Source organism: Palaemon carinicauda, chromosome 20, assembly GCF_036898095.1.
Source record: "Palaemon carinicauda isolate YSFRI2023 chromosome 20, ASM3689809v2, whole genome shotgun sequence".
NCBI classification, from domain to species: domain Eukaryota; kingdom Metazoa; phylum Arthropoda; class Malacostraca; order Decapoda; family Palaemonidae; genus Palaemon; species Palaemon carinicauda.
In genome coordinates, this window is record NC_090744.1 from 91,337,857 (window position 1) to 91,361,004 (window position 23,148).

The window sequence follows — 23,148 nt, forward strand, 5'->3', positions numbered from 1 at the left end:
AGAGCTTGTTTGAGCCCAAGGACAGAGACATGGACAGCTGTTGTGCGGAGGAAGTCGACTTCCGTTTTCACTCCTCCAAGTGAAAACCCTAGGGCCTCCGACGCCTCTTCATTCAGCCTCGTCAGCCTAAGTTATCGGACCGGCTACGGCTGCTAAGACAAGGTGTACAATAGCAGTCCCCTCCTGTCAGGGACAGGTAGCACGGGAGGCTCTCCCGGGGAGGCATAATCCTAGAGGGAGTAGCAGAGTTCACAAACTCTAGGATTGGCAACCCCCCTTGCAGGTCTCACGCTGGGGGGATGCCTAAGGTTACTCGTCCGGATAACAGCTTCCCGATGCCGATTCCTGCACGGTCTCCATGATCAGCTAAGGATATCGCGCCTCGCTCTTACCATCTCTCCGTCACTGTCAGCGAATCCAGTGTCACTGAGCCTCTATGCCATGGGGTCAGCAAGAGGTTTGCCCGTTGGGCAGAAGGATCCATGCCTTAGGAGAAGGTCCTCCATAGGGTCGTTGACGGCTTCCCCCCCCCCACCCCCGGCTTCTTCAGTCGCTCCTTTCTTCTGGGAAAGTATCTGAGACGGTAGTTCCGTCGCCGACCTCTCAGCTCTGACCAAGTTTGTCAAACAAACTTCATCCAGCGTGGAACAGCAGAGTCGATCAGGCTGGTAACGAGGCTGCAGGACTCCTTAGGCCCTGGATCGGGAGGATGGGTACTTCCAGGTTCCATTCCATCCATCTTCCAGGAAGCTCTTGGAATTCAGCCTACACTACAGGTGTTCCTGCTTAAGATGCGGTGTGGCGATCCCGCCGCGGCATCGCAGGTTTTTTTGCCCAGAGAACTCTCCCTGCTTTCCTCATGGCCGCTCAGGAGCAGGCTTCCACCTCCTTTGCTTTTTGGAGGTCAGGTCAACTCCGGTAGGCTTGGGTTCGACCTTCTTCGGCACCGGGACAAGCTTCCGGGTCTTTACCAAGAGTGTGGGATCATGGTAATTTGCTAGGAGCCTTCTCTACTTCTGCCTCAACATCTGGAGTATCTAGCCATGATATTGAGTCAACGGCCATACCATGTTGAAAACACCAGTTCTCGTCCGATCAGCGAAGTTAAGCAACATTGGGTCTGGTCAGTACTTGGATGGGTGACCGCCTGGGAACACCAGATGCTGTTGACTCCATCTCCGAGCCTTCCCTTCAGTTGACTGTGGCAAGGTTGAGGAGAGTCGCAGTACCTGTTCTCGGTCAAGCAGAGCTTTCAGCCCTACCTTGGAACATTTCCTGGGTCTCTTTTCCTCATTGACCCGTCTAAAGTCCCGAACGGTCGTCTCAGGATAAGTTCCCTCTGAGGCGGCCCAAGTTCCGGTGGTATCAAAGCAACGATTAACCGGACTTTCTAGCCCCTATGGGACCAGCGGAACGTTTAGACCTGCAATGGGGGTTGACCTATGGAACCTCTTGATGGGAGTGGATATTCTCGTCCTTTCCTCACATTTTGATGCTGTTCTCGGACTCGTCAAAGAAAATGGGGGGGGGGGCATGTTCCGGTTCAGGCCTATGGTCAGAACCTGAAGGGTACCTCCCCATCATTCAGGAAGGCTTAGTGGCCGTAGTCTGGCCCCTCTGCAGATCCTTCAGTTCCTGCCGAGTCGCTCCGTGTGTGACGACTTCATGGTACTGGCGTATTCCAACCAGCAGGGGACGCATTTTCATATCGTCGCATCTTGCAGTAGAGATACTGAGATGATCCGAGGTCCTCTCAATACCACTATCAGCTCGCTCATACCGGGCAGAGGAATGTTCTTTCCGACTATCTGAGCAGAGCCTCGCAGATAGAGAGTACCTGGGGGTCTTTGGCCTATAGTAACCAGCAAGTCCTGGCCTGGGGGACCTGATCGCGACAGCCTGGAACTTCAAGCTTCCGCTGTTCTTCCCCCCAATCTCAGACCCCAAGACTCTTTGGCAAGATGCTTTCCGGTGACGGTGGGACAACATCAACGCCTGCGTCTTCCAACCATTATTGTCTGTTGTGAATGGGTCTCAACAAGACCAGGTAGTCTGTCAGCCTTTCGATGGCCCTGAGAGCTCCGCTGTGACTTTACGCAGAACGGTTTCCGGACCCTCTGCTTCCCCTGACAGAACTCCCGGGAGAGCTTCTTCCACGGCACAGGCTTCGCAAATAACCACACTACAACATCTTTCACGAGCCGTTGCATCGCTTCGGCTTCACGCCTGGAGACACTACGCCGCCTCCTCAAGAAGAGACAACCCGCTACAGTCATGGAACGGAGGTCGCGTCACCTGCGATAGTCATCCGCAGGGGTCTACCAGGTGAAGTGGAGAGTCTTCTGTGGTTGGTGTCGTGGCAGAAATACCTCTTCCCTTGAGGCCTCTTCTCCAGCAATAACGGAGTTATTGCTTTTCGGCGGGAGGAAACTCTTTTCCGCTCTCGGCAGTGAAGCCTATTGCTCAGCCTTTCCCTGGCCTTCAGGCTGAAAGGAATAGACTTTTTCCTTATCGCTGGACCTTTCTTTGCTCATACGAAGCTGCGAACGTCCCTGCCACCAGTTGGAGTGAGACCTCCTCCATGGAGCATGGTTCGGACTCTTTAGTCCCTAAAGAGATCTTCTCAAGAACCATTACGTCAAGCCTCTGATCGTATTCTGTCTTAGGGGACGGTGCTCTTGCTCATAGTCTCGTACGACTCCGCCCTTTCAAGAGAATAGGGGAAGGCAACATTCAGGTTCGCTCCTGAGTTGTTTTCTAGACTCAGAATCTTGGAGTCCCGGACCTTCGGTTCGACTCCTTCAAGATTTCGAGTCTCAGTTCTGTATCAGATGACTCAAACCTTCTCCTTCTTGCCAGTAAAGGAATCGAGGGGTTATCTTTGAGAACAGCTGCAGTTTGTCCTCACATGCAGCCGGTTTGGGAGCACAGGGGAGAGTCACCAGTATACCTCTTCAGCTCGGACTCAAGGATATTCATCTCTACCTGAATCCAGACCCTCCCCCGTCACGTCGCCCTACAGCACGATGCCGGATACATCGCAACGTCCCTCGCCTTCGAGTAGAACTACTCTCTGACGCAGGTGCTACAAGCTGGAGTCTGGAAGCGTCTAATGACCTTCGCAGCCCGCTTCCTGCAGGACGTGACCCACAGGAGTATCGATACGTTTCTATCGCTCTGTGGTGGCTACACAACAGCTGGTCTAACCTCAGGCTCCTTTTTGGACAGGTAGCAAAAGGTTGAGGGCATTGTTATCAGGTTTTAGTCTGCATGAACGAAAGAAGTATGTCTGGCCCTTACTTCTTTTTTCATCGTCCCCTCTACTGGGGAAGCAGCATCCTGGTCTCTGCATAGCTGACCTCAAACCTCTGCAGGTAAACCCTGCTTCCTTGTGTTCCGAGTATTGAGTCAATACTGTCGCGTCCCCCATACCCTGACGAGGTGGTATTGGGAACGTCCTAACCCAGAGTTCCTTCTGGAACTCCAGGTCAACTGCCTAGGACAGGTCACACTTTCTTCCTTCACACACAAGCTTATGTAGGCCACACGTTTCCTTGAGGAGCAAGGAGCTTGTGAGGTGCAGTGACTCCTTTTCTCGAGTGCGACTCACTAGGATTCTGAGTCCCCGAGTAAAGCCAAAGCCAGTATGGCTGGGGAATTTCCACCCTTCCTAAGGGGTAAGTCACCCAATGTAAATAGCGTGGTTTGTATTTCGGTTACGGAACAAATGACAAATTCGGAGATAATTTGTATTTTTCCTAACCATACAAACCTTAGCTATTTACACATATTTGCCCGCCAGCCCTGTCCCCCAAGTCAAGTCCTACCTCTAAGTGAAGTGAGACATTTCACCGGTGTGTGAGGGAGGGAGGGGTAGCAAGCTACCCCTCCCCCTACCCCTGCTAACTAGCGCGGGGCAGGAAACCCTCGTTAAAATCTAATGGCTTGTCATTTCAGCTACGCTGAAAGTAATATCCACTGTAAATAGCTAAGGTTTGTATGGTTAGGAAAAATACAAATTATCTCCGAATTTGTCATATTATTTCTACATTTTTTTATGCTAATACAGTATACAACTAGGTACACATATATACACACACAACCAAGTATGCTTCAACATATTTATTTATTGGATATTAATCTCTCCCAAAGGTTAATATCATTTAGAACATTCTCTCCTTAGCCAACTATGACTAATTCCACTGGCTTTAATTAGTATGGAATCAACAATTTTTTTTTCGGAGTATCATTAAGTAAATAAGGTTTTTAATCAACAATTTCAAAGTTTTACGTTAATTGGCATTGCTTATTATCGAATCTACACATTCAACATATGCGAAACTTATTTTTTCCTATTCTTATTTATATGATAAATTTGATATATGAAACTTATTTACACAATTTTTGCTTATATATGCAGCATACGTTCAATCCTGAAGGGTTACTTTTTTCCGAAAGATACATAATCGCACACATTTGTAGATGTACTCTACTCAATTTCTCCTTCATATCAACTGATATCATACATAATGGTACGGTGTTTGTCTTTGAAGTGTGTGTGTAGCGAAGATAGTGACTTTTAGAAGAATATGAAGAGGCAAGAATAAAAATGACGCTCAGAAGCAACTAGAATTAAATGGGTGTTTGTCAGGTTTCTAAAAGAACATTTGAGGTTAGATTTCTGAAGATGAGATGAGAATTTTCAAGCCCACTTTTTTTCTGCACTACTAAATGCAAAGAACTGACCAGTAATTCAAATTTGGGAGTAAAGAATTGTTTTTCTTCCAGCCAAATATCATTAATCACAATGGGTAAATTAACAATTTAACAGGCTGAAGCTAATTCATTATTCTGTATACTGCACATATCGAAGCTGCTTAAAAGAGACAGCAGGAGACTTGAAGAAAAAAACAAATGTCTAATTGAACAGTAAGGTACAAAATCAGCAAGACACAAGTCAGATTTGAATATGGAGATGAGATTATCATCAGGAATTTACTGATAAGTATCAAATTTAGAGGAGGCTATGCAAGCCAATGCAGGAACGAAAGATGCAAGCGTAAACTTGACACAGATTAGTTACTGTATAGGATTCATTTTACAGATTCGGGGTTGTTATGTTACTGTTTCTAGATTTTTCCTGATTTAAAGGGGCCAGTTTTTAACCCTAGATAGGAAATCGTACCTGCACGTAACACTATAGGAAATCCTGTATCCATATGGAATCATTGTAGGAAAAAATAAAAAATAAAATATATAAACATGCTTTATTTTACCAAAACTATACAAAAGTAAAATAATAGTATTCTTGAACAAATATCACCCTCAATTATGACAATTAAACTTAACAGAATATATTTTTGATTTATTAGAAAAAAACTTTGATATAGAAAAGATCTTATCAATTGAGGTACTATAATGATAAAAAGACACGTCATTCAGCAAAAAAGATTTTCAAATATATAAACTAGGAACTATAAAGAATCCCCTAGGCATCTTGTTCATCCTGGGAACCACAGAAAACATTGGTCCTGGAATAAATAAAAACGGACATATTATTATTTACACTCCAGCAGCATACACTTGAGTTTTCAGGTATGATGTTATGTTCTGGTGAATTTTATGCTTGTATATGCAATAAATTTTTTTTTTTCTAATAACTTTGTTTCTAGTATATTTTCAATGTGTGAATGTAATAGGAAACAAATACAGTTACCTGCTACTTGATGTCCTCATCATCGTCTTCACATTTGTTGCAAATGACACTGTAGTGTCGCGGACAGATTGCCCTCACACAGTACGAGCAGTATGTCCTTGTTTGGCTAGCTGTTTTCCATTCGCAGATACTGCATCTCTTCTTCCCTGGACCTGCCTGCTGGCGCTGGGGTTCCTCATTGCTTGTGAGAGAGAAGCAGGAACGGATGAGGTGGCTGGCTGACAACTTCATCCCAGCCTGGTGCAATCTCTTTTCTGCCCAAGACTGGACCAACTCCCTGGCGAGAGTGTGCATGAAGAGGTGCCTAAATTTTGTATGACAGTTTTGCTGAAGCTTGCTAAGAATAAAGCAATTTATCACAGCAATATTTAGCATGGCATAAAACAAGCAAAGTGGCCAACTTCTGGTTTTCTGGTTGCAGCTGTACCTGGCACACATCATGTCCAGTACATCCACTCCTCCCTTTGTTTTATTATAAAAGTGTATTGCTTCAGGTTTGTTTCTTTCGCCGATAGCAGAAGAGTTGTGCTTGGATGACAGCAGTAGCACAATTTTATCCTTTTTCGGTTTGAATGACACCATACTCACATTTTCATGGAACAGAAAGATGCTGGAATCTACTGGCCTACTGAACTTTTTCTCCACCATTATTTTAGGAACATACCCTTTCCTTTTTGAAGTCCCAATTAGGTAGGTATTCCTCTTGTACAGCTCTTTCACCAGGGACAGCGAAGTAAACCAGTTGTCCACTGTGATTGTACGGTTGCTGTCTAAGTAGGGTTCTGTAAGAGGCATAGTGTAATATTCCCCCAGTTTCCAGGAACTACTTGGGGCCGTCTGTGTTTAGCAAGGTGCACAATGCCATTTAGCATGTAACTGTTCCTAGCATCACATGCCATATTTATCTTTATGCCATATTTGGTTGGTTTGTTCGGCATATAGTAGCGGAAAGGACACCGTCCCCTAAATCCAACCATCTGCTCATCAACAGTGATTGCATTTCCTGGCACATAATTTTTCTGACAATTATCAAGAAAACACTCCCATGTGTTTCGCCAAGGAGCCAGCTTGTCAGTCTTAATTCTTTCATTCCGTGTGGTGTGGTCATCAAACCTGAGTGACCTCAGGAGAAAATTGAATCTTTTTTCATTCATTGCAGAACGATATAAGGGAGACCCATGCTGTTTGCTCCACATTTCAGCAACAGTGATACGGTTATCTTGCTTTGCACCGCTCTGGATTAGTATGCCCATTAGTGCTTTTATCTCCTCTGGGCATGTGTGTGCAACTGTTGCACTTTTGGTTTTATATTTCTGTGCCAGCATATCTATCCTCATATTTGTGTACCTTACAATGTCGGCCACCATATCTTCATCCACAAAAAGAGTGAAGAATTCACTGGGGGTGGTTGCTACTCTTGATACAGCAGTGAGGCCAGGAGTGTAGGGGAATCGTGGATTTCTTGCAGTAACTCTCCTGGGCAGAGGTCTCCTTGACCGCTTAGTTTTATCGGATGACCGACATTGTGTAGCTGATATATGAAAAATAGTACTAGGGCATGAAGATGTATCCTGGGTTGAAGAAGGGCTAATAGTGGGAGGAGGGTTAGTCTGAACATTTGAAGGGCCAGCAGTAGGAGGAGGACTGATAGCAGGAGGAGTTGCGATGGTGGCAGTAAGAGATGACACTGGTGACATCTGGGGTTCATCAAGAATCATCATCGGCATGTCATCGATGTCAGAGTCCTCTGAATCACTGTACATGATTCGTCGTTTCCTTGGTAGTGGTGTTGAGGTAAACAGAGAATGCCGGAGCTTTTTTACCTTATGTGATGAAACAAGTCTTTGTAACTGTCATCTGGGCATATAATCACAGGCCCAGGAGGGGCATTGTGAGGTGTTATAGTTGCATGTGTTACTCCAGCATGATCAGTATTACACTCAATAATGGTGTCAGTTTCATTACTGTCAGTCTGTAGAGGGTCTTTGTGAGGTGTTATCACTGCTTGCATGGAACCTGAAGTACCAATCTCACACTCAATTACCTTCTGTGATTGTGAGGGCAAGGCAGCCAGCCCTAGGGGAGGGGTGGGGAGACTGAGTAATCCCATAATGAGAAATGTCACTGTCCATTCCTTCCTCATGGGTAGTGTAAAATACCCTATCAAAAGCTGAGGTATTCATCAAGGCATCTAAGTCGAACCTGGACAGTGTTCTCTTACGTTTCCTGAGCATTTTATCACACTAAAAGAAAAAAAATCCATAATACTATATATGAAATAATGTAAGTCATGTTTCACTATGTACAAGAGCTAATAAGGCTATTACACTCTCAAAACATAGTCATTATATTATTTACATGTGGTAAAGGCCTTTTCTGAAAAATATATTTTTTTCCATATACTATCATATTAGGAAATGCTGTGCCATTTGGATACATGAGTACTCACCAAGAATGGATGAAGAGGAGCAGCACGTTACACACCTTACAGTATGAAGAACTTGTGTTAAAATGCCCATCAAAGCACCAACTGAGCCAAGGAAGTATGAATTGTGGGAAAAATTTGGCGGGAAATACAAAAGTACAGGGGGAGCTGTGCCATTTGGCACGGGATTTCCTATCTAGGGTATAACTGATTTGGCAATTAACTTCCTGGGTTAGAGATAGCCTTTTTTTAATAATAATAATAATAATACTGGGGTTTGCAAATCAACCATTGTTGTTTTTTAAGCATTATGTATTTTAGTTTAATCATATTTTATAAAGTACAATAGCTACAAATATACTGTATGTAATTCTGCTTGCATCTAGACTTATGCTGCATTTTTCTGAAGTCCCATACTAAATTGGTGATAGCTTGTAACATAAAGATGAAACTGAATTAATGTAAGCGCAGATGCTGATGGTCACATCTTTTAGATGCTATATATGAGTTTAGATCTGTTAGTGTCATATATTGCCAGGTCGACTATGAAGGTCGTTTTCAGTAGATTAATGTCATTGATGCTGAAAATTGTATCTTGATAGTGTCTGATGTACAAGGGTTTTAATTCAATTTATTGCATTAAAATCCTAAGCATTTTTAGGCTAGCATCCCAAACTTGTTGTTTGACAGTAGAATTATGCGCTGCACTACTATAGTAAGATGTCACCCCATAAGGAAAAGAATGTTATTCAATTCACTGTTGATGGTATTTTCATCTACGCACTCACTTTTCGATGTTCGTGTGATGGTTGCCTGTCAAGAAAGTAGCAGAATGGATCCTTATTAAAATGGTGTAGCTTCTTATCCTAACAATTCTCTAGGTTTTTAATTGGGTTTTTTTTTTATTCTTCTAATGTCTTCAGAATGTGCATTGTCATTTGGAACCTTGCTAGAAATGCCATCAACTTCTACAGAATGATATGAATTATGTTTAATGGCAACTGAACTGGCTAGGGATATTTTTTCTCGCAATATCAGTATCAACAATCAGATTAAAAAGTAATGTTAGTAATGGTTGAGAAATTGCAATTAGGTAACGATGCAAAATCACCGTTGTGTTCCTCACTTGACTTTTGATGATTCTCTTCCATCTTCTCGAGTTTCATCTAGTTTTTCAGTCCCCTGTTAAATAGAAATTATTATTATTACTATTATTTTTATTACTAGCTATGCTACAACCCTAGTTGGAAAAGCAAGATGCTATAAGCCCAAGGGCTCTAACAGGGATAAATAGCCCAGTGAGGAAAGGAAATGAAGTAATGAACAATTAGAATTGAATATTTTAAAAACATTAACAACATCAAAACAGATATTTCATGTATAAACTATAAAAAGACTTAGTCAGCCTGTTCAGCAATAAAATATTTGCTGCAAGTTTAAACTTTTGAATGAATAATAATTTAACTACCCAATTAGGAAGATCATTTGTGTACAGTATTGTTTAAGTGGTTGCGGTATAACTGATAGGGCTTCTGAGTGCTGTCATTTTTGTTCTACCTTGATACGAGCATTCAATAGCAAGAGTTTTACCATTTCATGGTCTGTGTATAGAAAAAGAAATTACAAAGCGTGATTGCTCCATTACTTTTGAAAGTAAATTTCACGTGGATTATGTGTAATGTGTAGGAAAGTAAAGATTCTTTAACCAGAGAAAGGAGCCCCTATGTTCATGAGGAATTGGGAGTTTGAATTCCTTGGATTTGCTCCTTGACTTGACTTGCTGAGCATAGCATTGAATCTCTTCGAGTTGGACTTCCTCTCAGACCCTCAAACAGAGTTGATGCGTAAGAGCCATTTATGTAATGAAAGCATAATCAGTTTGGTTTTATTTGACGTAGCCTAACGAAAAGCAAGAATTAAGCATGTTACATTTATTCATCACTCATAGCATTAATATAATGTGCCCTATTGCTGCCTAACTCGGTACTTGTACTGGATATTCTTCGTATAACTAAAAGCTAGGATAAAATAAGATTCTATCCCAGCTGGTAGTGCTCAATGACACTTCGACTGTGCTGTGTTGTTCCCTTTTCCAATTTTGTCATCTATTTTTGGAGGGATAAGAAAACTTACAAAATACAGAATCAAAATTCCAGTATGTATTTAAGATGACAGCATTCCCTTTTTCTTGTGTATAGGGAAGGATATTTGAGTTTATGTGCCAATAATCACACACTTATTTACACATGTACACATCTATATTATAGTACACCTAGACATTTAATGTCACTCAGTAACTTGAGATCAGCACCTTATAATTCAGAAAAGCTGGGGAAAGGAAAAAGAAATTATTTAAAAAATGAGGTTTATAGCTGTGCTTCAATGTTGAAAGTGTCATGCGTGTGCCTTCAGGTCTGCTAAATATCACTTAGCCTTTGAAAAAAAAAAAAAAAAAAAAGAGAAGCAAATGACATTCTCAAGACGAGTGTTTATATACTTATGCTCTTCTGATTCTTTGAAAAAAAGAAAGAAAAGAAACTAGAATTTCGGAGTTTTTATTGCTGGATTTTATCAAGTAAATGAAATATCGAAATTTGCTTTTTTCTAGATTTGTTAGGCTTGGAGAACAGATTTCAAATTTTGATAGAAAAGTCGAGACAGGTGTTGCCCATCTTAATTCTCCGGGATACTACCCCGGACGTGTGAAGTGAAAACTGCGTTTTGCTTTTTCAGATTTGGAAGGTTACTGACTTGAAAACCTAAACATCTCTTAGAGGTACTTGAATCGCAAACAAACCATAGATGAATTAATTCGTTAAGTTTAGAGACTTGGGCAAAACATGCACTTTGTGCTACTTTGTTGGTATAATCTCTATAGCTGTGTCATGTAGGTTAAGAAGGTCTTTTTCATTTATTGCGTAGCTTATAAAGTGCATTAAAATAGGAGGCCAGTTTCAGAATTTATCCCACCAGAAATTACTGTTTTGCTCTTTGAATATTTCCTTTTTAAAGGTTTGGGATTATGATTAGCTGGACAGGTTTTACGTTATTTAATCTGAAGTATGACATTAATAAATAGTTAAAGTTATAAGATTATTATAAGCTTATAATAATACTCCTAGTAATATAGATAAGGACCTAAAGTTTACATATTTATATCACATTAAGATTCCTAAAAGGCTTTTAAATGAAGCATATTTTTTGGCATGAACTTTTGATATTACTGTGTGTGTACAGGTATGCTGTGGTGATGCAGCTTGTTAAATAGCTAACCAAGTTAAAGGATTCGATGAGTTCAGAAGTGAATTTTTGTTCCAGAAAAAAATGGCTGTACTCTGTTATGTCTGTGTTTGCGAAGAAATGTCCCTTTCATTTCAAGGAGAATGAGATAAAAAAAAAAAAGTATGCTGCATTTGAAAACTGAGTAAGACCTAATTTTCAACAAAAATAATTTTAAATGCTTAATGGGTAGTGTGCTCAATGGCTCTTTTAGTGGTAACCGCTAAAAGTTGCAAATTTATCCTCCTTTGGATAGAAAACATCCATGGATTATTTGTGTAAACATGACTGCCAGGTGCTACTTAAATAAGTTTTTAAGATTTTCTATGCCCTGGGATCTCGAAAGGCATGACGCAAGTCACTGGGTTATGCAACCGCTGGTTGCTACTCACTCTGTTTCCCTTATATCTATTGGTAATACTTCACGGATTTTTAGGCAAAGATTCCATTGTATATATAAGTAAAAGTTATAAATAACTAATTGTAGGTAACTGTAGTGCTGTGGATTTATGTATAATCAAAATAGGATTTTAATATAATGTGACATTTTTCCAGACCACCTCACTGAAACAGAACCACCAGTTACAGTGTTCTTTATGTTGCATTTTTAGAAAGTATTATTTTTCAATTGATCCACATTTGAGTATAGATTCCACTACTTTCGTGGACTGGTTTAATTTTCAATGTTGTGATTTCATCTCTCGGGTGTTTGTTAATGTGGAGTCTAATTTTGTTGGGCCTATTGTTTGCAGTTCTATGAAATGTGCACTTTCCTGATTGGATTGCATATCTGCAAGTATGTAAGTACGTCATTCGCATTAAAGTATTGCCAGAAACTAACAAGTTGCAAGTAGGAATGTACCACTGGGGAAAAAAATTGCCCAGCAGATTTCTATTGACTTTGCATTGCATTGCGAATACAACTTTTTAAAGATACATTGACAGTCTTCTGTTGTTTCTTCATGGCTGAGATTGTGGCTCAATCCAAGTTTTGGAAGCTTTCAAGAGTCAGCGAAAATAAGAGAAAAAATAAAGGAACGTATGTAGACGCCTCAACTTAACAGAATAAGTAAAATGATGTGTGCGCGTACACAGTATAACTCCTGAATTCCTGCTGTAGTTGTTGATAAAAAATTTTATAATTCAAAAACTTTTAATATCTTATAGCATTTTACAAGTTTTTCATATCCAAGAAAACCGTATGGAACTTAGTATGAATCCAATGCTGTCAGGAGCTACGTAATAATGTGATTATGAAGTACCTTTGAATTTTTACCAAATTTATTAGTGAAAATTCTCTCTCTCTCTCTCTCTCTCTCTCTCTCTCTCTCTCTCTCTCTCTCTCTCTCTCTCTCTCTCTCTCTCTCTCTCTCTCTCTCTCTCTCTCTCTCTTTTTTTTTGTGCATGTGAAGTGATGCTTTCTATATCTTTTTAAAGCTTGAATATTATGTTTTCAAAGTTAAAAATATTACGTCTCGGTAGTCACTCTAGTTCCCGGTGAGAAAACAGTTTAAATGCTTCGAGGTGAGATTGACTAGTAAAGTAAACCAGCTTTGTCTCTATTGTTAATTCTTTTTCCATGCTTAGCAGCACCTTGAAATTCATATGTTGTGGTATAGTATTGTGTTTATTTATTTAGTAGATCGATGAATATTTTAGTCAAGGTAATTGTATTGATATAAACCGGAAAAGTATGATGTGTGTAACTTGATTTTCTTTAAATGTAATGATGTTGGCAATTCATTGTAATTACGTTTAAAGTGTCCCCTATTCTGACTAAGTAAGTATGGGGAGAACGTGCTTACGGTTGAATTTTTCTTTCCCGGTATTGAGCGTTGATGTTGAAGAATAGGAGTTAAGAATTTTTTTATTGTTGATGTTCAGTCTGTATTCATCAGTAAGTCTTTGTAGTAGTGTTTTTATTTTCATTGCCTGCTCTCTTCACTCATCTAATTATTAATGATTTGCTAGGCAAGCATTATTTTCATATCTAATTTCTTTTGCCATTTCCTCTTAAGTTATCTTGAAGTAAATAATGTTTATATTTCATCTTCAGAGCACAATTAGTCAGTGTTGCATAAATATTTCGGTCATTCCTAATAAGATTGTTTTAAGCTTGAAAAGTCAGTATGCCCCTCGGTACGTTGAGAAATTGAAAGGCTCAAACTGTAGACATTATTTTTTTAATCACAAATTTCTGTAATCTGCTTAGCCCCAATGTTATTGTGTATCACAGTTTACCCCAAGTAGTCAATATTATTACTTTCTCAAATGGTACTGTGGAACAATTCACGAATATATTTGTACCCTTTCTGGTGGTACCTGGAGTTGTGTACTTGTGCATTAATTTGCTCTTGAGAAGCAATTTGTTCACATTGAATGCTGCTCACTGGCAATTGCGATTGTGACTGGCAAAGTGGAAGATGAACTAAACCAGCTTACTGTGCATTCTTATACATCTTATTAACTTTCCTCTGGTTATCATTTGGCAGCATGCAAACATTCTACTATAGTAATGATTTTCCCTAGTTTCAGCAGCAAGGGATTTTAGCTTACTGTACCTAACCTTTTTTAAATTTTTCAAAATTATGATGGAACCAGCTGGCATAATAAGAAATCATGTCATGGTAAAATGCGTTCCTAGGATTTGCAGAATTCAAATTTTTTATTTATTTTTTAGACAAGTTTTTGTCAGAATATCACCTGTTAGCAGAGTACAATTGCAAGGTATTTGGGAGGGTTTTGTATGTTTTCAATTGTTAATTTGGCTTTAGCTCAAAGGGGAAAAAGGATTTGTTTATAGCCAATTGGGGCTATAATTTTTTAGAGCGGATAAGAGATTTGACATTTTATGTCATGAATGAGGTTGTGTATTGTATTGGTTATGTTTTTTTAGGGAGTCCCAGTGCATTTTGTAGGAATAGAGGAGAGTCCCCTTTTATTTCCTCCTGATTTTGACCGTCCTGTTCTTTTCTTGGAGAGCTGAGGGATGACTGATGCATTTGTGTAATGTAGTTGTGGGAGTGTGTATCAAACTTTTGTATTGGTAGAAAGCTTGCAATTTTGATTGGTATTGCTTCAAAAAAAAAAATTTATTTTAGGATACATAGTTTGAAGTCATTAATTTTGATACTACAGCTTGATTTGCCTTTAAGCCCAGCAGCTCCCTTTCAGTGGTTTTATCATATTATAAATCACTCAAAATTCCATCAAAGTATTGAAAATCCTACCTTGATGAAAAATGCAAATCTTTGTATCATGTTTGCAGACATCCAGATGAGATGAAGATAGACATTTTATCTCTTAGCCTTGAAATAATTTTTATTTACTTATCAGCTTTGAGAATTCTTTCATCTTTTGGTATATCTATTGCCTTTTGCTTACTTTATGCTGAGTAATTGCCTGTCTTTGAATGCATATTGTGAAACCTCCGTGTTTGGCTCTTTCTGTTGCACTGTGTTCATAAAGAAGTAACATGCTGTACTGTAGTTGTGAAGCTGTGTTTCTCCCCGAGTGAAAGTCGAGAGCTCTTTTATCTGATATTTTGTTTTTAGAGGTATATTTGTTCAAAGCTCATTGAGTGTATAATTATGAATGCATGTTTCTATGCCTTCGTAGATTCCAGCGTAGGTAGTCGATGCATTCGAGTCCATTTTATATACAGCATATTTTTACATTATATTTGGCAACATTCACCCAGAACCCCCCACCCACCCCCCTCCATATAGATCATAATCCGAAGGTACCACGTTTCTTCAAGTGTGGAACGTAAGGGTCTCTGCCAAAGAGATGAAATTGGTATCGAGAAGACTGGTGTATAAATTTCACAGACCAAGGGTTCAAGTTTTATGTATATAGACGTACGTACATACGTTCCAATAGTAAAATCCCAGGTGAGACGCTACCTCTGGCATTATATTTACATCGCATACAAATTATGGGGTAGCACTTATATAGTATTTCATTGCCTGCTGTTAGATGACCCAGTTGTTGAGTTTGGGTTTTGAAAATGTGTAGATTCCATGGGTCATGTATACATCTGTTTATATGGTATTGTTTGTTGCATAGAATCTCCTGTGTCCTATTTTTAGTGGCAGCAGTGAGGGGTTGGAGAAAATTCAATATTTCATTTGAAATGGTACAACTTTTAATACCATTTAGAAGTGGCAAAGTATTGCAATATTACTACATTAAGTATTGTAATATTCCTACATAAGGTATTGCAATATTCCTACATACGGTAGCTACGTTAGATAAAAGTGTCATGGCTCTTTATAATTGTAATGTGGTAAGGAAATTTATTTTTCTATTTATATATTCACTCATTGTCAGTATATTATTATTGTTGTATTACCTATGTCTAGTAGTGGACAGTAGAATTGATTTTTTGTCATTTAATATACAGTAGTGATTGATAGCTAAGTTATTTTACTGTACAGTTTTTATGAGTAAAAGTCTTCAGTACTGTCAATGATCTGTTGAGTTTACAGGAAGTATATAACTTTTTTTTCTCCTATTTATTCATTTTGATGACCTTTCCATTGAAGACCCCACCTATGATTGTATTATGGGCAACCTCTAGAGAAATTCATGAAGCTTGTTTTCTTGTATAGAATTGAAAATTTTGTAGCGGTAGCAAGAGTGTCATAATCTTGGAAAAGTGTTATTGTGTAGATAAGATTGCACTCTCATCCACATATGCAACTCTGGTTCAGTTTTACTCACGGGGATAGGGAGAGTAGTAAGGCCATAATACCACATGTTTGTTAGCTTGGTTCGTAAGTTATAATTTTGCAAAAAAAATGTTAAAGTTGAATAACTTTAGGTAGTGATACATTGTTCCTATAAAGCTTCATTAGGTTAATATTTTTCTTTCCTCCTGTATACTTTATAATTATCAACATCACCCTCCTTAATCTAGTGTTCAACCTTTGGCTATTTATTTCATTGACTTTCGTGTCCATTTATATTAATATCACTGAATATGTTGACCAACAGGAAGGTGCTTCTTTTAGTTTATTGCACTGTATGTATGAAATAGATAAGGAAATCTAATGCTTTTTATTTCATTCACCTTTTAACAAAGAAAAATAATATATGTCCAAAGTTAAGGAAAGATTGGAGGAAAAAAAAGAATCTATACAAAATTTCGTAGTCTGTTGTAGGGATGCACCCGCTGAATTTTTTTTTTCTTCAATTTTCATTATATGCTGAAGTACCCAACAACCAGTACGTACCTTTAAGTACTTCATTTACAAAAGCAGAATGTATGAAAATGTATATTTCATTGAGGCCAGTATAATTCTGCTAAAGCACTTGGAGTAAACCTTGTTACATAAAAAAGTAGTGTGTTATGATATACTTACTGAGTCAGAGATGATTTTGATGCATCTCGTAAAAGAATATATGACAGTAATGTATAAGTGATTATTGATTTTACATACATCACTAATCTCACAGGAAAGAAGTCTGTGATGATATTAAACAATTCATCATAATTATCAACATTTTTTTTTAGCTTGATCAGCAATTATTGATGTAATGATTCTTAAAATCATGTTGATATACTACTAGGTAAACTTGAGCGAAAGTGCTTCAATCGTTTAAATATTTTCATTGAGATTCTGTTGCAGCTTCTATAATTTTATGAAATGCTTGTTCATAGTGTTCACGAGGAATTGTGCAGGAAAGTGCGATTGTGTACCTTGATGCATTTTTGTGTGATTTATGCTTATCTCCTTTTTTATTCCGTGTAGGGCAATCAAGGCCAGGCATACCATACATAAATACAATAAAACAAACCCTTATTCAAGGCAAACTTTTTCTGATGAGTGCTAAGGCAGGATAATGTAGCGTTCTGGATTCCAAATAGATTGCTCAGTAACTTAGCTATGTTCAAATATCAATGGGGAATCCCACTTGTAACCTTTGATATTTGATTTGAGTTTTTTACTGTGTTGCATATCGGGCATATTTTTAATAACGTGATAATTCAATAACTCATAACAATATGCCCAGCAGTTTTTGTTCTTTAAGTACATCAAAATTGATATTGTATTTCTTTTAAACTTTAGATTATTATTTTTTTTTTCAGTATGTTTGAGTTGTTTCAAGATACCGTACCTCAACATTTTATTTTGTTTTCATTGCAAGACTTTCAGTTAATGAAGTATTTTGTTGTAGGTTTCATTCTTTTGTAGCGGGAAGAAATCCGGATACAATCTTGCAATAGAAGAAAACATTCTCGGTCATTTTGATTTTTGTCTAAGTTTAGAAAATGAAATAAAAAAATCAATTACAGCCTTCTATGAAACTTTTTCTTGGCTGTACTGTTTTAGGACTTTCATCTTTGAGTGTGCATGCTTTGATAATTTTCAAACCAGTTTTAATTTATTAAATTCAGTTATGTCTGGATGTATCCAAAGTAATTGGAACATCTTGAAACTTCACAGGACCAAAATGTTTTTCCATTTCATTGTTTATTCCTTTGCTTGGTTATTAGAATTATGTTTATTTTAGTTGATTGTCTCAGGCTGGTTCCATATAAGTTTGTGCACATTTTATTAGTAATTATTTGATAAAATGAAATAAAATGAAATATGCCAGGTAATGGCATATGGGAGCAGCTCACAATTTTTTACTTTATTCTGGTTTTTTGTCTATATTCATTTGATCTATAGATCATTTTGCCTTACGTATTGGCAGTTTGGCATGTGCTGACAGAAACCGGTTGAAGCATGGATATAAGATATAGAGGCTCGAATGATACACAGGGTGGAACAGGGTCAATTGAATCATAGTATTTCAGATCAAAGTTGCTGCCAGTTCTTGACGAATTGCCACTTGCTTGGATGCTTATTGTGTAACACCAGTTGCTGGCTTTGTATCCAAGTTCGTAATGAACCAAGAAAAGTTTTCAGCAGTTGAGACTAGCACTGATGATGGTAATTGAAATGGGATTGTGGGATGTATGGCAAAATGAGGAAAAGGCGTTGGCCTATTGGAAACGTCATTGCTTGGCGTTCTGTTGGACAGGTAATCAAGTCCCACTCAGATTCGATAGTTTTTTTTTATAATTTTTGCAACCTCGCCATCCTTGTGAGCTGAGGATGAGGGGTTTGGGCGAGCCCATAGCAATACCTGGTGAGTTATCAGCAGCCATTGTTTGGCCCTCTCTGGTCCTAGCTTGTGTGGAGAGGAGTTTGGGCACTGATCATGTGGGTATATGGTCAGTATCTAGGGCATTGACCTACTAGAACACTGTCACTGTCCCTTGCCTCTGCCATTCATGAGCTACCTTTAAACACCAGATAAAAGAAACCTTGACGGTCAGTTCATTTTTTATTCTTACTTTTCAGTGTTATTCCCAAGTTCATTTGATGACCATGAACAACCAGTTGATTTAATTGGTCCCATTTGAACAGGAACGATCAACCAGAATCATGATAATTATGAAAGCAGGACAACGATTAGTGGAAAGGTTTTATGGATTATGGACATCATAACGAGGTAGTCCCACCAATGCACCGTACTGTACATCACTGTGTACACTAGAGATCGCTAAAGAGTGTACAGAATCCCAACATCTCTCGGTCTCATTCATTTTCTTGACTCTGGTTTACTTCCATTCCAATTTCCCATCTTCCGGCCTCTTTAAGATTTAACTTCAGGTTGCAACTGAAGTTTTCCTTCAAGTTGCACTTCATTGCTGAAGGTCTTCTTGGCCTCACTGCTGTTGTCTAAGGCCTAAATTCAATGAATAGAAATATAATATCTTATATTTTTGAACTCTGGAAAGGAAACATCCATTATATGAATGTTGATTGTGAAAAATAAGTTACCAAGTAAGAACAACACTTACAAAGTACTGTAGATGTACTAAGATCGGAGGGCAAAATAGATTGAGAAAGAAAAAATGTGTTGTTAAGGATGGCAGAGAGTCTGAAATGGTAAAAACTGCATTTCACTAGAATTCTTTATGGAAACCTCATTGTACATTTTCAGATTAGTACAAGAAAACTTTTTCCATAAGGCTTTACAGACATACACTAAGTTGCTGTATCTAGACACTTGCTAAGAGATTTTAACGTTTTCAGTAGCTAAACTGTTGATAACCTTTCTAATATTTCATTTTTCGGTAAAACTTTAGGCTTGACCTTTTTTAACGCCATTTTTTCATTACATTTCCTTGTTAAATGACAGTAGTAAAATAATTTTTCAGCTGTAAAGCTGAACTGACGAGATGATTGTTTTGTCCAAAGTAATGAATAACTGTGTTGTATCTTACAGTACAGTTCAGATTCATTGTGTAGCGATTGGATATTTGTGGCCAATTACTTAGATTAGACTTCCGTTGATTTCTAGAATGTTAAATTTTTGGCCTTGCCTTCTATTTTGTAAATCACTTGCCCTTACTTTTTAGTGATCGAACCCATTTTGGCAGATGTCATTGTCTTTTCCTCCTTATAATAGAGAAGAAAGTACTGCACCAGATTACTTGGCTTTGTTTCAGCTGATGTGCCCAGCACCACGCCAGATAACTGCCATTATTCGAATCTTCTTCAATGAGAAGTTGAGTAATACAGGTACGTAGATTAGATTATTCAGACTACTCTATTGCATCCCTGTATCCATTGATAGCAATTTGGTGATGCCTTAGTAGTCGACTGTTCCCTATCATCTGATCCTACCTGACTGTTGTTCAAAGTCTTTGAACTTTGCTGGTTTCAATTTTCACCTTGTCGAATTTCAGATACTGTACTATGAAAGTGTATATGTTGGACTCGGTTGTCACGTAAGGTGATTTACAATAATAGCCTATGGTAGTTAGTATTGATTTTGAATGGTGTACTGTAAATTCTCCCTCTTCAGTAGTTGAAGAATTGTGTATCATATTTCTATAGTTTTTTATATTTTTTATACATTAAAAGTATTTTTTATCAAAGAAATATTAAGATTTTTCACGTAAATATGCTTGCTTATATCCAGGTAGGGACAGAATTGCTTTATTCATTGTTAATGGAACTAAAGAATTCATTAGTATGGAAATTGTGAAAGATATCACATGTATTCCTATTTCCATTTGCTAAATATGCTTCAAAAGAAGGGGTAGCTAGTTAAAGGTTTTTATTAAATCAAGTCGTCATATTCAGTAAATATAATAAGCAATCAAGAAAATGATTAAGTAAAAACTTCACTAGGTTTCAGTCAAAGCAGAACTTATTCTTGAATTTTTCATATTATTGAATCTCCCATAAAGATCTTGACGTGAGACTGCCAATAGGTGCCTGCAGGAAAACGCAACTAGAAAATAGAACTTCCATAAAAGCTAATGTATTACATTGTATTCATAACTAATCCACAAGGAATTAGTTCAGTACATGCATATAACAGTCGAGATATGGTTCAAGTTATTAAAATGTCAAAAGATTTTATTTTTAATTTGATTTTTTCAGCTGATTCCAAGCGATCAGTTGGTTTTAATTTTTGTCTATTTATATTGGTGCTCAATGCATGTTTCTGGGTGCCCTTAAAGAATGCCTTACCTAAATTAAAGGAAAAAAAAAGAGATGTGAAAAGAAAAGTGGATCTGTAGTATGAAGGAAGCTGTAGATGTAATTTTAATATCAATAAAAATGTCTCCAAGTTAGTCTCAAATGTTAAAGAGCTAGGTTTCAGGTTAGCAATTTTAAAATATCCTTTCTGTAAAATAAGTGATATTTCAATGCAAGTGTCTTATTTTAAATGATTCTGTTTTTATAGCTAGGAAATTACAAATCACTTTTTGAATTTATCTTTTTAATGGTCAAGTTTGTTTAGATTTTCTAGATCATCAATAAATGTAGTAAAAAATAATGATAGAGATGTAGTTTTTGATGTAGGAGTTTGCCAATGGATTCCTAGATGATATGTTAACTATTCTGAGATATTTGAGTTACTGAAGGGTGTACAAGTCAATGGCGTACCCCTGTATGTGCAATGAAGAGTTGAGAGAACAATAATTTATAGGAAATCTGTTGATAGCAAATGTTTCATTTATACGTTAACTATTCTGAGATATTTTAGTTACTGAAGGGTGTACAAGCCAATGGCGTACCACTGTATGTGCAATAAAGAGTTGAGAGAACAATAATTTATAGGAAATCTGTTGATAGCAAGTGTTGCATTTATACCATCGATTACTGAAGGAGTCTGTTAATGGCTTTCAGGCTTAGTTAAGGGGAGTCTTTTCTCCACTGGTAGACCTCCTTTTGCTATGGTCTGATACATTGAGACCCCATGTCTAGCACTAAGACTAATCTTGAACCAACCAGCCAAATAAACCTTCTAAAAGTAAAACATGGGTAAAGTAATTTTGCAATATAAACCTGAACCTTGAGAATGCTTGAATATACTGTGCAGTAAAGGTATACGTTATTATTGAGTTTACCAGTGTTTAATCTAGCTCGTCTGTGTCATGAAAGTCTTGGATTTCCCCAGGTCTAACAGTGACTCTAGTTTTGAGACTTATTTTTAGAAAGCTAACTCTTGAAATGAAGGAGTTGCATCACCATCATCATCATCCTAACTATGAAGAGATGAAATATGAAAAAAGATAAACCGCTGACAAACTGTGTCCTTATGTAGTCTTAAGTCTTCTATAGTATGCAAGTCTCCTATCAAGGGCCAAATTAGTTTTACATTGGATGTGACTTCAACTAGATGGGTACTTCATCAGATATTCAAAATTTAACCTTGTCACCAGACTTGACATCATAAGGCAGTTTAATCTGGGTAGTTGTAGTATATTTTGGTAAAATCCGTTATTAAATGCAACCCTGGACTATTAGAAATTTCAGAATTTTTGTTCACAAAGTCCTGCCCTTTTTGCTTAATTAGGAATGGCCTTATTATATAGAAAAATTAGCTGTAAATTATTGAAAAGGTAAATAATGTAAAAAGTACGTTTTGCTATTTCATTACATAATTTTTTTTTTAGTAAAACATCAGAAAAATGTATATAACTGATTATTGTACAATTTTGAAGGTTACTTGCATACTGTACTTACAAGCCAACTATAGTGTGCTGCTCCTTACCATAGAAATGCACTTTTCTTTTTTTTTCCATAGGACCAAAGACGAAAGCAAAGAAGAGGAGGAGGATGAAGAAGAGCAAAGCAATATCAAACGCAGCCGTCTTTCACACTGATTTGACTCTGTCCGTCTTGGATCTCCATCCTTCTTGACACTCCATTAATCATACTTAAAAAGGAAAGATGACTTAATTTTTGTGATTACAGTACAGTATATCGTTTGGAATGGTACGTTGCATTTTTAGATAAAACGAGACGTTTTAATGCAATACAAAGACTTGTTGGTTTCAAGTAAAGGATTTTGCTTTATAATTATGATTTCTTTCCCCTGTATTTATTCTTAAGTTTTAGTTTCCTTTAAATAAACGATTACTTATGTATGTTTACAAAATGTACAAAAAGGGGAAGTAAAACATAAATAGTGAAATGTGAACTTAAAAGGAATATCACATTTTTGGATTTAAGTATATTAGTCTGTATATCAAAAACACTTAGTAACCAGAGATGGAAATATATCAAAAACACTTAGTAACCAGAGATGGTAAATTTATCTGCAAGGTCCAAGGTATATATAAAAAAAAATTTTGTTTAGGGGAGCAAGGGATTAACAATTTCAAGAGAAGAACTGGCATATATAGTTACAAAACTTTTGGGTT

At 37.7% G+C, this 23,148-nt stretch overlaps 1 long non-coding RNA gene and 1 other non-coding gene across 2 annotated transcripts in view; both read left to right on the forward strand.

Moving 5' to 3' along the window:
• LOC137659535 (uncharacterized) overlaps nt 1-22,800 on the forward strand; it is a 35,268-nt gene extending 12,468 nt beyond the window's left edge. Inside the window, exon 3 of the long non-coding RNA XR_011047572.1 lies at nt 22,530-22,800. This is a non-coding gene — a long non-coding RNA (uncharacterized lncRNA). The remainder of the gene's footprint in view (nt 1-22,529) is intronic.
• LOC137614533 (5S ribosomal RNA) lies at nt 1,054-1,172 on the forward strand. Its single transcript, XR_011039096.1, has one exon. It is a non-coding gene; the product is annotated as a 5S ribosomal RNA (ribosomal RNA).
• Nucleotides 22,801-23,148: the final 348 nt, after the last annotated feature.